The sequence below is a fragment of the Dermacentor andersoni genome, chromosome 3, assembly GCF_023375885.2.
Source record: "Dermacentor andersoni chromosome 3, qqDerAnde1_hic_scaffold, whole genome shotgun sequence".
NCBI lineage: Eukaryota > Metazoa > Arthropoda > Arachnida > Ixodida > Ixodidae > Dermacentor > Dermacentor andersoni.
This window is the reverse complement of record NC_092816.1, coordinates 56,240,578-56,256,751: the sequence shown is the minus strand read 5'-3', so window position 1 is coordinate 56,256,751 and position 16,174 is coordinate 56,240,578.

Below are 16,174 nucleotides of genomic sequence, written 5' to 3'. Positions count from 1 at the left end.
GCAGACGTCACTAATGGAAGCAGATGGACATTGTCGTTCGATAACGATCGTGGCCCACACGTTTTCACAGTCAAAAGATTTAGACGGCCTCGTTCGGAGAGCGTGAAACCATGAGACATTCTGGAGGCTCAGTCACAGAAGCGACACAGGAAAAGCAACAAAAAGAGTGCGGTGCTATTCAGTATAAACGTTTCGACTTCGTCTAGCTGTTGACGCGATGGGTGCAACTCATATTCTCGGTCCGACTATTCTGTGCGGATTATTTACGCGTTCACAAGAAGAGGATTGCTAAGAAAGAAAATTTTCGTTGCGTAGATGCTGTGGACCTTGCCTCCCTGCGGAAGCTACTGCCAGAGGCTGAGGATATTCGCGAAGCCGACGAGGTCTGCCAGCACTGCTTTACGCGCCTCAAGAAAATCCTGTCTTTGTCTAGTGACATCCGCGATGAAGCAGACGAGGCATTCCTTCAGGAAGAAGAAGCGATTGACGACTTGAGCAGGTACGTCCACCTTTCTTCCGATGTTTCACCATTTAAGCCACCATCTACCATTCACAAACGCAGCAGACGATCTTACAGAAAGGGAAAATGTTCCGAGATTGAAAGCGCTGCATGTGGAAGCGCCAGTACACCTGAACCATCTGTGACAGAATGTCGTGCGTGCGCTGGCTGATTAAATAGCTTGAAGCGAGCGTATGAGGATTCAAGGTTCTATCGAGAGAACCTCCATCTCTTAACCAACATGCCATCAGAAGTCGAAAACAAACGTGTTCAAGAGTCAATCCCAGCTGTCACAACGTACATGCTCAGAAAGGCCCCAAATTGTCGCGAGAAGCATGGAATATGACCAGGTTTTGATCCGCACACGAGGTCAAGGTTAAGCCCATTGGATGCACAGCTGCGCTCGACTACTTCACCAAGGACGAACTTGGGTGCTCTCGGCAGAGCCCGAACAAGAAGGACGTTGCGTCAGTCATCACGAACGGCCAGGGAGGGTACGTCTCAAAGCGGTTGATGAGACGTTCTTGCCGCGAGACGTTCCAGATGTTCAAAGCAGCTCACCCCGAAAGTGCTATCGCCCTGTCAAAGTTTTACAACCTGGGTCCAAAACTGGTGCTGCTCGTACCACAAGAGGTTTGCGGTTGCGTTTATTTCCCTAATGCCAAGCTTTGTGTCCCCACAGATTGTATGTTAGGTGAATGCGAGCGCTGCCCATAGAGCGAAATCCCCACACTTTGACCAGTCTGGGGATGGTCGACGAGGGCGAGGTCACATTTGCTGTTTGAGAAAGCGGTGACTTGATCAAGAAGACGTCGTCTCCAACCCTTCTTGTGAAAGAGCTCGGCCAACGGGTGACTAAATGGATTCCTCCCGAACACATACGCCGCACTCAAGCGGTGGCTACTCACGGGGCAAAGAAGTGCGAGCAGCGCGGAAGCATCGTTCCGAATTTTGATTTAGCGGAAGACTGGACTGGCCTTCTCCCAAATGAGACACAATCGCACCATTGGCACAAGAAACAAATCTCCATTTGCACCTGTGTTGCCACGACAAGGAAAGCAACGCACAACTTTGCCGCACACAACGTGCCTCGCGGTACTCTTTTAAATGTCGTCCCAGGTAGGTTACAGTGACTCGAACATATGTGGAAAAAAAAAAACACTTTGTGGAACTTAGGTGGAAAAGGAGCTTAAGTGCGTAGCGGCCATGAGGGGCGAATATACACGAAATACCTTATATGAATGGAGACAAGAAATAAAGCTTAAAGGGGAGCTATGCACCGGCCGCGCAAAGTGTGGCAATCTGGGGGCTTTTCAAATGCAAAGACGCAACTTCCTTCCTTCGACGGAAGCTGTGAAGGGGCCATTTCCCTTTTCGTTTTCCATTGCTCCTTCAATTTTTCTCATGTCTTCTATTTTTTTACGCTCCAGCTTCACTTTGTGCACGTTTTATCAGGAAAGTTGGAATTCTCACAGTTCCAAAGCCGATTTTTTTTCTCTCTCTCTCTTTTATTCCGCTGCCAATCCTTTCTTCTTATTCACCGTCATATTTCGCTAGGTCTTCGGGAGAGCCGCAATTCTCCAACAGCCATGCTGGAGAATCGGTGCTGCAAAAGAGCCAAGAGTGCGAGGCGCTACTCGAGGAAGAGGAGGAGGAGGAAGAGGAGGGGGCGTCGTTGCGCGCTGTGCACTTGCCTCCTTGAGCGTGGCCTCAATTTGCTGCGCCCAATACGCGCGTGGGCGTATTGCCCGCGAGACTGTAGCGTTGCGGAGAGCGCATACTACTTGTACCGTGTATAGCGGTTGCAATCTTCAGCCTGCTCGCAACAAGGAAATGCGGCAAGAGTGCATTGTGAGGGTGGGAGGGGCGGGGGTGTGGGGGGGGGGGGGGGGGGAAGCGCAAGCTGCTGCTACGAGTCGGAGAAGTAGCCCGCAACACTTCAGTCAGTTTCACTTTGAAAGGTGTCAAGCACGCGTTGAATGGCATGTGCTGCCAAAAATAGTGTAAGTTCGCTAAAGCAAGACAGAAGGCGTAAAAGAGTCTACGAAGTATTTATTTATTTATTTATTTATTTACTTATTTATTTATTTACTTATTTATTTATTTATTTATTTATTTATTTATTTATTTATTTATTTATTTATTTATTGTGTACTTATTTGCGTATACTGCGGTCTCGAAGAGAGATCCTGGCAGGTGTGATGCATAAAAAATTGTTTACATAAAAGGACACATTCACGCGAAAATAAAAACAGCATATATTAGTGAATGAATATAAGGATTTGTTAAGTGTCAAAACTAGAAAATTGAGGAATAACACGAATAATTTAGACGCAATGCAGCAAAGCCTACATAAGACGAAAAACCAAAAAGGGCAGAATAGGAACCGATAAGAGTGCACGCGTAACAAAGCCTAAGTAGCACACACACACACACACACACAAAAGAAAGGCACACGCAAACTTAAGTAACACTGCTCAAAAAATAATTGCAAGTATTTCTCAAATAAAGACAATGAACCTTGGGTCACATCATCGGCAAGGCTAGTCCATTCAACAATGGTTGGAAGAGTACTTACAACAGTTATTTCGTGGAACTAAAGGTGTTATTTTAAAAGACTCGCTGTCTGGTAGCGTAGCCTTCATAGTATGGAAGAAAGAAAGAAAGAAAGAAAGAAAGAAAGAAAGAAAGAAAGAAAGAAAGAAAGAAAGAAAGAAAGAAAGCGTGGAGTAGGGAAAGAAACACAGAAAGGAAGAAAAAGAAGAGACGGTTGTATTCACAGGCGCAGCCGGTTGTCGACGATGAAGTTGACTCCCAAGTTCGACGCCGCCCGAGGGAAGATTGGAAGGGATAAAAGGCGAGTAGCTGAGCCTGGCGGTGGAGCGAGGGGACTCTTCAATGCCGATTCAAGGCCGAACTTCGAAAAATTCAAGACTGATAGAAAGGAACGCTTCCTCTTGAATCCAGGGGATGAAAATGGAAGGCGTGAGCAGAGTATCGTGCTCTTTGCCTTCGCCGGCGGCTGTCGCACTGTGAGAAGCCCCCCGAGGGGAAGCTATGCATTCTGTAACTGCTCGCTTGCCGGTGATGTCGACTGATGGCGCTTGCCCGAGCTGCTGTATGCCGTGGGCGCAGGTTGCGAAACGGCTGTGCCGCAATCTGGAAACGGCCACTCCGTGCGTTCGCACTGCGTGCTGCGAAAGACAAACGCACGTGAGTTCCGCACGAAGAACGTGGTCGGAGCTACGACGGCAGCTACTCTTGCGATCGGCGACATTGATTGACCCTGACGACATCGATAACATTGCTGATGGTGACGACTGACATTTATGTGAGTGTCCCAACTTCTGCGTGCAAAGAGACAATTAATGAGCTCCTCACGCGAGTTACATTTCGGCAATGCGTGAGAGGCCAAAAACGTCAGTTCCGAGAAGTCAGGTCTCCTTTAAAATGATACTAAAGAGAATCTTTAAACACTTTAGACTTGATAAAGCATTCTTCCTGCAGCCCATTTTCACTAATTCCGCGGAATTGTACTAATTGTTGCTAGAGAAAATGAAGGACAGGGTTCTATTTCTTGAATTTCGTACCGAAACCTCAGTGCCCATATGCCAGTGGGACATCACGGTATTCGAATAATCTTTAATGCGTTAGAATCTTTAGCGCACTTCACAGACTCTCCGGGAGCTAACTATCCATCTGTCTACCTTGCTATGTACGTTTGTATCTTAGCGTTTTCCCATCAACTTGGGTCACTGTGTAGTCCATGGTCGAAACCAGATGGCGTCCTTGCAGTCAACTTGCTTCGGTACGATATCTCATGCCGCTTAAATGTGAAGATGTGCCTTTTGTCATGCTGCTACTTAGGGCGTTGCACAGTTCATGGAAAACTCGCGTGTTAGATCGTAGTGAAGAAACAAATGTATCTTCGCAGCCACGTTTCATTCAGATGACTTCGCAATTGAAAGACTTTTATGATCAAAGCGGCTTCCAACAAGACTGGTATCCGTTGTTGATGCAATCATCCCTTTTACAGAACTCCTTTTACAGCCTCCCTTTTACAAAACTCCCTTTTACAGCCTCCCTTTTACAGAACTCCCTTTTACAGCCTCCATTTGACAGCTTCCCCTTTACAGCTTCCCTTTTACAGCACTGTTTAATGCAGTAATTGTTTATAACAATAAATTAATAAGTGCTGGTTTTGTGCTTGTAGACGTGGTTGTGACTGTTTTGGCAGCTTTGTATATACTCTACGCAAGTACGTATTATATGCGTAATAACTACCACGAAAAAAAAAAAAGAAAATAGCTCATTGTCGAATGATTAGAGCATCACGCTGCTGTGTTGGGGGAGCAGAATTAGCAACCAACCGTCGGACCAACTTTTTTTTTTATTTCTGGGGGTTTACGTCCCAAAACCACCCTTATTCAAAAACACATTTGCCACATAGCTCCCATATCCAATAATCCCTTATGAACCATATAGGATCCCACAGGAAAACACGTTTTTCCTATATGTCACATGATGTTATGCGCTTGTGGTGTCTTCTTGTCTCGTCTCTTGACTACATTTTACGCGGTTAACAGCAGGATGGAAAACCAAAAACCCCAAGCTGCTATTCTAATGATGTTATAGATGTAGGAGTTAAGGGGAATACGGGGTACATTCAGAAGGGACGATACGACTGTGAGACATTCCGTAGCCGAGGACTTAAGGTTAATTCTTTAACCTTCAGCCAATGCACGGCGCACGGCTGTTCTTCAATTTCGCCCCCATCGGAATGCAGCCGCCGCAGCCGGGATCCGACCCCGCGCCCTCGGGCTTAGGAGCGCAGCACCAAAGCCACCGCGCCACCACGGCAGGTGTCGGCCCAACTTGAGTCACTGAGCATGCGGCAATGTGTACATACGTGCCGCTCTTTAACCGACCTGTTTCCCGCCAACATGGATCACTGTAGAGGCGGGAATGGGTATGTGCCGCTCTTCAACAAAGCTACTCGACGCCTACTTGGAGCACTGGGTACGTGCCAATCGGTCTTTGCTAGTTTTCCATGAAGTTCTTTGATACCAGCTAGGGTTACTGCGTATGTGTCATTAAGTTTGTGCTGCTCTACTATGATAAAAAATATCCTTTAAATTTCTCTGATGTTGGGCGGCATCGAACTCATGTCACACGAGCTCTTCAAGGACACCAACCCGACGCCTTAGCAGGCCGCGCCAGAAACGCATTGGCTGAGTACTTCTTTTCAACAAAAGACTTTCACCGCCAACGCTTTAGCGAGCTACGCCATGAATGCACTGGGCATGCCTGTGCCACTCTTCAATGAACCTCTCGCTAACTTGGATCACCGAATTTGTGCCACTGAGCGAGCGGCAAGCGAGGGAACAGAGGGGCTCCGTGACCAACGACTGAACCCTGAATAAATGATGTTTCTCGCTATCTCTTAGCGTTCGCACGCACGCGCGCGCCACGCTTCTCGTCTCGGAGGCCACGCGCGGACTTCCCGGCCGCGCCTCTAGATGACGCGGTGTGTTTAGAAGGAAGCGCGTGAGAGGAGCCCGGCTTTCGGATGGCGCCTTTCCCAGCGTTCGCAGGCACCGGCGCGCCATTGGTTTCGCGTAGGCTGTGCGCAGGCTTCGCGGCGGCACCGCTATATGGCGCTGAGTGTTCATGAGGAAGCACTAAAGAGTGGTGCCGTTGCAGTACACGGCTCATACACAAGTCGTTTTTACGGTGGTAATACTTTGTGTCGCTATATTGATTCAATGCTAAACGCATTACCGTTGAGAGTCATTGTGAGATGAGTTCTGCTGATTTTTTTCGGTTCACATCCGGGCTGTTTCGGCACCATTAATGCCCCTGAAACTTGCGAACTTTAGTATTTGGCTCTCTTTGAATACAATTTAGTCGATTCTAAGGGATGTGAAAATTGACTAGGTGCGAGCAGACGCCTTCGAAATTCATGACGTCACTACTAGTTGGTGACAGCAGTAGAAGGCGGCTCCTTCTCGTGGTAAGAGCGGCTTTTCTGGCGTTGTGAAATGGTTATGTACTAACAGAAATAAACTTGATTTTTCGCTTCAGTGAGCCTTTAACAGGGCCAGTTGCTTCCTTCAGAGAAAACTTCATCTACGTTACATCCACACACAGCAAGCAGTTTGTAACCTTGCGATTAGGGCAGTAGCCACTGCGCATGCGACATAGACAACAGCCAGCAATTAGTGGAATGCTCGAAGCACGCAAGTCCACGTGTCCAGTTCACCGAAGCATATGATTGTCGGAGGGTTGCAAAGTTCGCCGGGATACTAAACGACGACATGCTTAGCTTGGATGTTGACAACGACGACTGGTAGCGGGGGCCCTTTTTAATGACCGTCTCATACGTTCTTTCTTTATATTGCGTTTAATTAAATGAGAACCTACATGGACATCGATCACTGCTGTATGTTGCCAATGCGAAACACACAAGAGTTTGATTTCTTACGACTCCCTGACACGCTACGTCAGACAAGATCAACGTGGATCTTTAAGCAAGATCTAAGGCGATGCGCGAAGGCAGGAAACTATGTTGTACGCTACCAATTACGCTTTGACGCATTACATTCATGAAGGGAACCAGATGTTTTCTTTTTTTCCCTTTATAATATCCCCAGATCAGTGTATATTCATTGGTACCTCTTAAACATAATATGCATTTAGAAAGGCGAAATGCATTTGCATTTATAGTTCTATGCCTCACTCGCCGTGTTTAACGATGTACAATCCTTCGTTAAGCCATTTGTGGATGATTGGATGCGTCCTCTGACGTTTGATCCCCAATTTAATGGACCTGATTCAACACGTTTTGACACCCAAAATTATCTGCCACCTCAAACAGCATCCCACTTAACCAGTACTGTTCTGATGGCAGGCCGACAATTTCACCACTACCACACGTCGTCACGCCTACGTCTTCCTTTTATGTGAATAACCAAAATCAAGAAGGGGGCCAACTGATGTTGTAGCACACTGTGCAATAGAAGTTACGTAAACATAGGTAAGGGGCCTAAGGAAGGCTGGCCAACGTTTCGATAGGTGCACCTAACTTTGACGAAGGTAGGTGCGCCTATCAAAACATTGGTCAGCCTTTTACAGCATAAGCTCCTATGGGCTGATTCCGATAGTCGTTTCGTTTGGCGATGTTGTCTGCCGCCGCCACCGCCGGTGTCCGTCGCAGCTATCGCTCGGAATGAGGAAATACAGACCACCACTTCCCACCGGGATCGAACCCGGGCCTCCTGCGTGGGAGTCAGCTTGCTATAGCTGCTGCGGAAACATGTCCTACACATGCATCCTAGCGCGCGAGGACCCACGCAATGTGAGATGGGCGCAGCGTAGCTTCGATGCGTGCATACTTTGCATTGCGATTGTATATTATTGCATCAGGTGACACGCCACGTAGCACTTGCACAGGCAGCGGTAGAAGGTAGATGAGAGTAGTTTTGGGAAAGAAAAGGAAGGTTGAGATGTATACAGAATTGCTAGAATGAAAAACACGTACCCGACTAAATCAAGCAGGCTAGGGGACTATTTGTGACGACCCCGTTTCAAACGACATGCCAATAAATCCACATTATCATTATCATCTTCAGCAGCAGCAGCAGCAGCAGCATCGTATCGGGCCACTTGTGACGCGATTCACGCGATGTGAGATGCACACCGCGTAAAGTCGATACGTGCAAACTTTGCATTGCAGTTGTATTGAATTCCACCAGGTGTAACGACACGTAGCAGTTGCTTCGTATCTTACTACGTGTAGGGATGTGAAATGCGCCCCTTGATATCTGTGTTTACTCTTTAGTACATGCTATGGCACCTCCTTGCAAGGTACGAACCGCTGCTGAAGTGAATAGTAGAGCTACGTGCGCGGCTGCAACCAGTCAACGTGGGGCTTAGCGAACTGCTGTGCAGAAAACAGCACAAGCCGCAGTTCGCCGTCGACGACGGGCGAACGGTTCAGTTCGTTTTCGTGAAAACGATGCAAACAGACTTCGTCGCAAAGACCCTTTTGGGCTGTTTCTGTGCGGCGTGTGCCACGCAGGCCTGCGACTTTTCTTCCTTGAGGCACTCGATCATTGTTTCGGTAGATCCACCTATAGAAACGTTGGCCAGGTTTTCTTAGGCACTTTATCGCCGTTTAGAGAGGTCCATGTAAATAAAAATTGTCCATTCTTTCTGTGACACCTTATCCCTGTTTGGATAGGGCCACCCATCAAAGCGTTGGCCTTTCTAAGGCACTTTATCCCTTTTTAGATAGGTCCAGCTATCAAAACGTTGGCCTTTCTGAGGCACTTTGTCCCTGTTTAGATATGTCCACCTATCAAAACGTTGGCCAGCTTTTCTGAGACACCTAATCCCTGTTAAAGCGATAGCTTTAAAGAGGCCCCGAACCATTCCTCGGGCTTGGTGAAATCACAGTCCGCGGGGGCATAAGCTGCTCCGAACGTCTCAGCCAAGTTTTGCTGTCGGACGCGGTGCATGGAACTCGCAAGCGGAGTGCGAAGTCAACTTTCTTTCTCAAACGCTCTCTTTTCAAACAGAAGCCTGCTCCTCACCATCTTCTGGACGCTTTATTTCGTAATAAAGCGGATTCCCATACGCGGCTGCTATCGGTAGCTGCGGTCGCCTACGCAGTGTAGATACTACTGCCGCCACGGGGTGCCGCCGCAAGTCCACTGGCTAAGCGCGCTGTGGACCGCTGACGACAAGAGCACATCAACACTGGATTCGACCGTTCTTTCTGCGCATGCGTGAGGAGCAGCGGTTGAAAGGGAGAAATATGGGAGAAATGCTTGCTAAAGACAACCGCGTTTGGCTTACGTTTATTTAGCGCGTCGTAGGCACCAAAATCTGAAGTCTTTGCGACTGCGTTAACCTCCAAAATTAAATTTGAACTGCGCGCCACGGCGACATGGAGAGTTGTGGGCACGCCCCACTACGCCGTAGCCTTCGCACTCCAAGCCATTGAAGATGGAACGGGAGCACAGCGGAGGCCGTCTTTGATTGCCAATAACACCGCTTCTGCTGAACTCATTGAAGTACTTGCTGCGGCAAAGTATTACTTCAAGTGCCTTTTTCTTCATGATTACAAGGAAGGCGCCAAATAAAACAACGAACGAAGGAAGGTGACACGAGACAACCACGTAGGTGCTCGCGTGCTCACAACCACGTGCTCAGTGACTTTTGTCCACTTTGATAAAGAGGAGCTCAGGGCCCCGGCGCCTTAGAAAAATCCAGCGTCGTAGGTGTTGTTTTTGCGTTGACCTTGTGAATTGGCCGTGCTTTGGACATGAGCGAAAACTCCCGATTGAAGTAAATAACGAATAACAGGTCAAAGAATGTTCGCACTGACGCCAAATATCTCAGGTAGGCTCCTGTAATCAAATGAAAGTAATTGAGCAGAAAAGAAAATTCGGGTTTAAGTGAAAGTCGAACCTAGGACCTTCCGAATGCTAAACGGCCACGAAGGCTCGATGGTTCAAGCGTGTTAAAAGGGGCTGTAGTGAATTATTTGTAGTCCTTGACTTAAAACTGTGTCTTAGAAAAATGTACTGTTGCGTGCATGGTAATTATGAGTATGGTAAATAAGAATGGGCTAACTAGACTGAAGTGAATGCAAGTGTTGGGGGGGGAAGGGGTTCGTTGTGCTTAAACAAATTATTATGTGTGTATTGGTGACGTATTCATAAGCAGGTTGTGTTCTGACTTGGTAAAGCGTCTTAAAGAAACGCACTGATGCGTAGATAGTAATTGTGATTGTGGTAATCAGGAATGAAGTAAAAAGTAAATAGATCGGAGTAAAGGCGCACGCTGGTTCATTGAACTTAAATGTCTGGATGCATGCGTATGTGCGACGCATCAACAAGAAGGTTGGTGTTTGAGTATCTGATATCGTTAATGAGTGAGTACTGTAATTAGTAAGTTAAATACAGGTGGTATGCGAGTATTTCGAATTTTCATTGAATTTGAATTGATGGGATTGTGAGTATAGAGAAGCATGTCCCGTGCTTAAGTATACATGAGGGTTGCAGTAATCAGTGATTAGTTATTGATTTTCACTTGGTGATTCGTGATTGGTGATCGATAGCGATTGGTCATTCGTGATAAAGAAATTGATGTGCCATGAAAAAGAGGTCGTTGTCTGCGTCGAGAGCATTAGAACATTAGAAACAGGTCGTGGCGAGGAACGAGAGCATCAGAAGGAGTTAGGGACCGTTTAATGTTATCGCGTTCAACTCTTAAGGGCGAAGCTTAAGCGTCTCCGATGTGTTTTTTTAGATAGAGCCACCTATCTAAACGATGGTCGGCCTTTCTAGGGCACTTAATTCCTGTTTGTATAGGCCCACTTACCAAAACGTTGGCCAGCCTTCTCAAGGCACTATATCCCTGTTTTATGTAACTACTATACCACTTCTATGAATAAGTGTCAAAAACTAAGCGAGAATTTTTTGCTGCGATGAAGCTGTGCGGCGACTGACGCGTCAAAATGTAGATGTCCACATTTTTCATCCCTGTATAGACGTCACTCGGAAGCCACTGGAACAGGTGACGTTCCTTCATTTCGTCCGTTGCCAGTGCGTACAGCTGCGAATGAAAATGATATATAACCCTGTTATGCAATCAGGACCTATATGTGAGGGAACATCGAATTTGTTGTTATACAATGACAACCCTTAATATGTAGATTCCAATCTGACATGCCATTACGTACGAAGTAGCTTAACTGTTGTAAATTTATTCTCACGGAACACTTTTTCTCGGGATGTGTATGTTAAGCCACTACGGGGCTTTGAAGAGAACTTGGGTGTTCTTTGGCATACACCTGTATGGGGTACAATAAAAAAAAAAAGGTGATGCTTCCGTATACATGCGGAATATTTCTGATGCTTGAGAAAGCCACGCGGCAGCGCCTCGCTGCGTGGTCAGCCCGAAGCTGACCTTTGCGGTTTTCGCCACACGTGTACGTTCATCCTTCTCTTGAGGACGTCTGGAAACACGCCTCTTTCTTTTTTTTTTTTAATTCTAGTCCGAATATGTATCCCTTCTTCGTCTAGACAGAGTACCTGGGTTATTTCGAATACGTTTCCGTGACCACGCACGCGTCCTGCTTATCACCCTCAACGTCAATATAAGACATGAAAATGTGGAAGAAAGAAAGAAAACACAAAAACTCGCGTAGAGTTGTCCCGAGCAAACTTGAAACGTTAAGTAAGAATACAAAAAGGGCCCGACGTCCGTATTTTGCGCGAGGATATCCAGACGACGGTGCGCGGAATGATTACTGTGCAAATGTGTTGGCTCTGGGTGAACGTATATATCCGCTCACTGCGACGCGAATTTCGTCTTGTTGGATTCGCCGAGTAGAGTGGAAACTTCTTTGACTGGTTCGCCTCATTTTTCTTCGCTTTTTCTTTCAGCTTTTTCGTGTTCTAGCTTCTTCAATATTAATAGTAAAAAAGGTTGTTTCGATGTACACCTTCGTAGTTACGGTTACCTTCGTACGGTTCAATCTTCAGCTATATAGTCAGCGCAATTTTCGAGCAGAAGTTTGGTGATTACGCAGGTGTCGTAGACGACGTGCTTTGTTTGTTTATTCATTTAGAAAAATTGCTTTTTTGTTTGGCAGCATGCACGAGCGTCACGAAACGCGCGCCTACCGAGTGGTGTGCATGCAGTGAGCGTGTCCGTGTTCGACCAGTGCGATGATGATTCCGATTCCTAGCTGCACCAACAGGATGCGCCAAAAGAAAATTTTAATTCCTCGATACTGACGAATACTACTCGTGGGAAAAACTGAGAATAAGAAAGTTTACATCGTACGGCCGCCCGCCCACCTCCTTTGCTGGCGACGAGGCGGCGCAGGGGGCGGCTCGAGGGATTCCGATCCGCCACCGTCACCATAGCAACGCCGCCGCTTCGGCAGCGACGTCGGGCGAGGGAGGATCGCCTGACCAGTTACAGAGATACCACACTACACTACAGACTGGCGAGGTGCACATTTCCGCCACCACAACAGAAAATAAATGAGAGACAAGCGGTCGCTTGACGAGACAGCTGCAGACAAGAACGTTTATCAACCCGGTGATCTGGAATCTCTGTTACTCGGAGCTGCATTCGTCAAACTAATGTAAGTTTTGTGAGGCCAGGGCAAGCTCTGAACACATGTCATGGGAGTGCGAACAAGGAGGCATGGGGTCCAGACGGGTACGCAACCTCAAACCGAACTCGCTGGGAGACCATGCTGCTCAGCTCTGCCCTCGAAGACCAAACTCTGGGCCGTTCGGTGGGCCGAGGAAGCCGCCAGAGCTCAAGGGCTCATGGCTGACGCCTAGGCGGGGATGTTTCCCCAAGCTCCGTATAATTTGCGGGACTTTCAATAAAGTTCTTCATCGGTGCGGCTGAGGTCTCCATACCTTCGCCACGTATATCGATGATCCAATCATCTTTATCCGCAGTTCCCGCCTTGCGGTGAAAGTAGCTCCCGATGGAACCCTTAACCATCACACGAACGAACGAAAGTTAGCGAGAGTGAATTTTAGACAACGGGAGCACGAGCGTGAGCATGAACTTCAGTGATTGTCAGCGAGTGTGAGTGGACGTCTGTATGTGGGCGACTGACCGGTAAGTGGAAGTGTGAGGGAGCGCCGGTAAGTGTGAAATGATAAGTGACCATGAACACGTGCGAGTACAGGTGGGTGTGAGTAGTGTGAGAGCACGTGAGTGCGGGTGAGTACATATAGACTGCAAAAAGAAATGCTGGCTCTCCCGTAATCGAGAGTAGATGTAAACATGATATGGCTACCGGCGAAGCCGATTGGTTGGAGGTGATACTGGCCACAATCTTAACATGAGTGTAGTGCATGTTCACAACGGCACACCCCACCCCGAAACACCGTACCACGTCATACTGTGCGCTGGTCCATATGAACGCAATAGTTTCCTGTCGCTGACAGAACCTCGTCGCAAGTATCGTCTCGGCCTAACGGCCATTCGCGGCGCGCCGGACTCGCCGCGGAACTCGCGGACCGCTGGCGTTAAAAAGAGCACTCAGCGTCAAAAGATGTCAATCAAGTATATAGCATCCTGTATCTACCTTTTGAACGTCGCTATTGGAAATGAAAAAAAGCTTCAGCGTACTGGAAGTTACGGCTTGAGTGATATTGTGAACAAACATAAGCGCAGAAACTCCGAAGCAATTTGTTTTGTAACTTGTTTGGGAAGTAGCTAGCCTATGTCTTGACTGGTTGCCCGGATGACCTAGTTTTGTTCTCCCAACTTGCCCGGAAGTTCTCGTTTGAGTGCCTGCATGGATAAAGTCTCTTGCTTGTGACTCAATGTCACTTGTAGGTCGCCGACAACGGGAGCTAAAAGCATTTCATGCTTAAGAGCAAGCTTTAGCTCGAGTGCTCCTATCTAAATGCATGTAAAAGGCGAATTCGTTTGCTACAGTGCTCTATTGGTAAAAACAGCTCGGAAGGCACTTGTGGTAGCGGTGAGATTGAGAGTGACGTTACAGCAGCGTTGAACCATCGAGAAGCGATGGTAAGAAACGTTGAAATCACATTGAAACTGTCCACTTTCGTGACCAGGCACAAAATGTCACAAACCTGTGAAAAGTAGCTTTGGTGAGTTTATTTTTTATTGGTGATTTTATTCTGCTGGTGAAGCGCCGCCCAGAATACTAGCACGCGCGTTCCATCCGACACATAGGGCCTCGTGGCAAAGTCGCGCCAAGCCGACTGATTCACTATGTAATTAATTAAGGCTCTGTCCAAGCTATTTGTTAAGTGAAAACATTCGCTAACGCGTCTATTTCTTACCCGTAAAAATCTGCGTTCCACTTTCTGCCACCTTGAAAAAAACGAGAGAGAGCCTTACCCGCTATCCGCTGCCATGTTTTTCTTCATGCTGCCCTCGACTTGAACTGCCTTGGCTTGACTTTTCAAATCAAAGGTGCCAATATGCCAGCAAGGAAAGAAAATGGGGTCGCTTGCTAACCCAGCTTGGTCGTCGACATCGCGGGATACCTTGCTGGTACGCTCTTTCACTGCCAACCACAAGTATTATTGCGCGTCAGTACTCAAAACAATACAAGTTGCAAACAATGGTTCAATCAAACATAATGGGGAGGGATCAAGACCAGGTAATCAGAGTTTAATTCCACGTATAGAAAAATCATAAGCAAGTTCTATGGCCTAGTAATGAAATGAATTTTTTGTTCATCAATGGAAACTATGGTAAAAATGTCAATTTCAAGGTATCTTCTAAATAAAACAAAATGTCCTCAAAATCTCTTGCAGACGCCGTTCTATAGGCAATCAGACATCCTTAAAAAGTGCTGCAAAAAATGTTTTCAGGATGAACCAGTGAATGTACTCCTGAGTACGTACTGAGGACCACGTAAAAACTGTGAGGGCGTTTTGCCATTTGAGCCCGTCCTGAGAACAGAACAGCATGGGTGCCATGAAAAGGGAAGCGCAGTCGAGGACGGCAGAAAACTATGTACGGCGATGAAATCATGCAATTCGCAGACGCAAGTTGGAATCAGTTGGCACAGAACAGGGTAATGGTGATGGCAGGGAGAGGGCTTCGTCCTGCAGTGGACACGGAGGAAGGAAACTAAGGAGAGGCCCTGACGTCACTCTTTGTGAAGCAAAAGTGAAGCCGGAATTTGGCGTTGCTCATGGCGATGCTCCGCCTTTTGGGCCACCCTCCTCTCTTGTTTACATCTTTCGCGAAACCACGCCGCGCTGCGCGTGGTGTCGCGCGCTCGCGCAACATCTGGCAGAGCACGGTGCAGGTAACACACCGCAACAAGACACGGTGACTAACGCAAACCCGCCCACTCAGCGCCTTTGCCACGGCCCGAAACCTACCAGAGCAACACGTGTGAGCGCTCAAAACCATAACAACGCCGCCATTGTGACCCAAAAGGCGTGGCCATACAACAAAAAAAAAAATAAGAAAGCAGCAAAAAAAATGAGAACCTACTACGTCATTTCCGCCACACTTTTCTCCTAGCGCGCGGAGGGGGTAGGGCCTCTCCTTAGTTTCCTTCCTCCGTGTGCAGTGGACATAAAAATATGATGATGATGATGATGATGATGATGATGATGATGATGATAAGGAGGGGGAGGAGGACGTCGAGTGTTGTCTGGGTGTATAGTGAGCCAAAAAGCAAGTTACTCTACCGAATCATTGAAAACTATTGCGCAAAATTAACTCGAACGATTTCATTGCTCTAGATTTGGTCTAAAATCTCGTCACACGCACTCAGAACTCCGTCCTCCTTTTCTCCTATTTCATCGGTCTTTCTCTCTCGATATGCGAGTCAGTATTGCTTCCTTCGTATTCAAATAAAAAATAAAAAATATTCGAGTATTCGCCGTCACAGGGAGATGCTTTATTCCTGCAGCGGATTTTACAATCGCTTATGGCAATGGTAATTGGGGTAATGACGATTATTTGTCGAAAAGACAGAGCCGAAAACCAATAGAGAAGCAAAGCATTACATTAATGATCGAGTCGCAATAAGACAAGAAATATCCAAAATTGACAGACAGTGCACACGATTGAGATGACTGCGCGTTTGAGCCATCTCACCGTCAAGAAAAGTTGAATTATCAAACTTCTAAC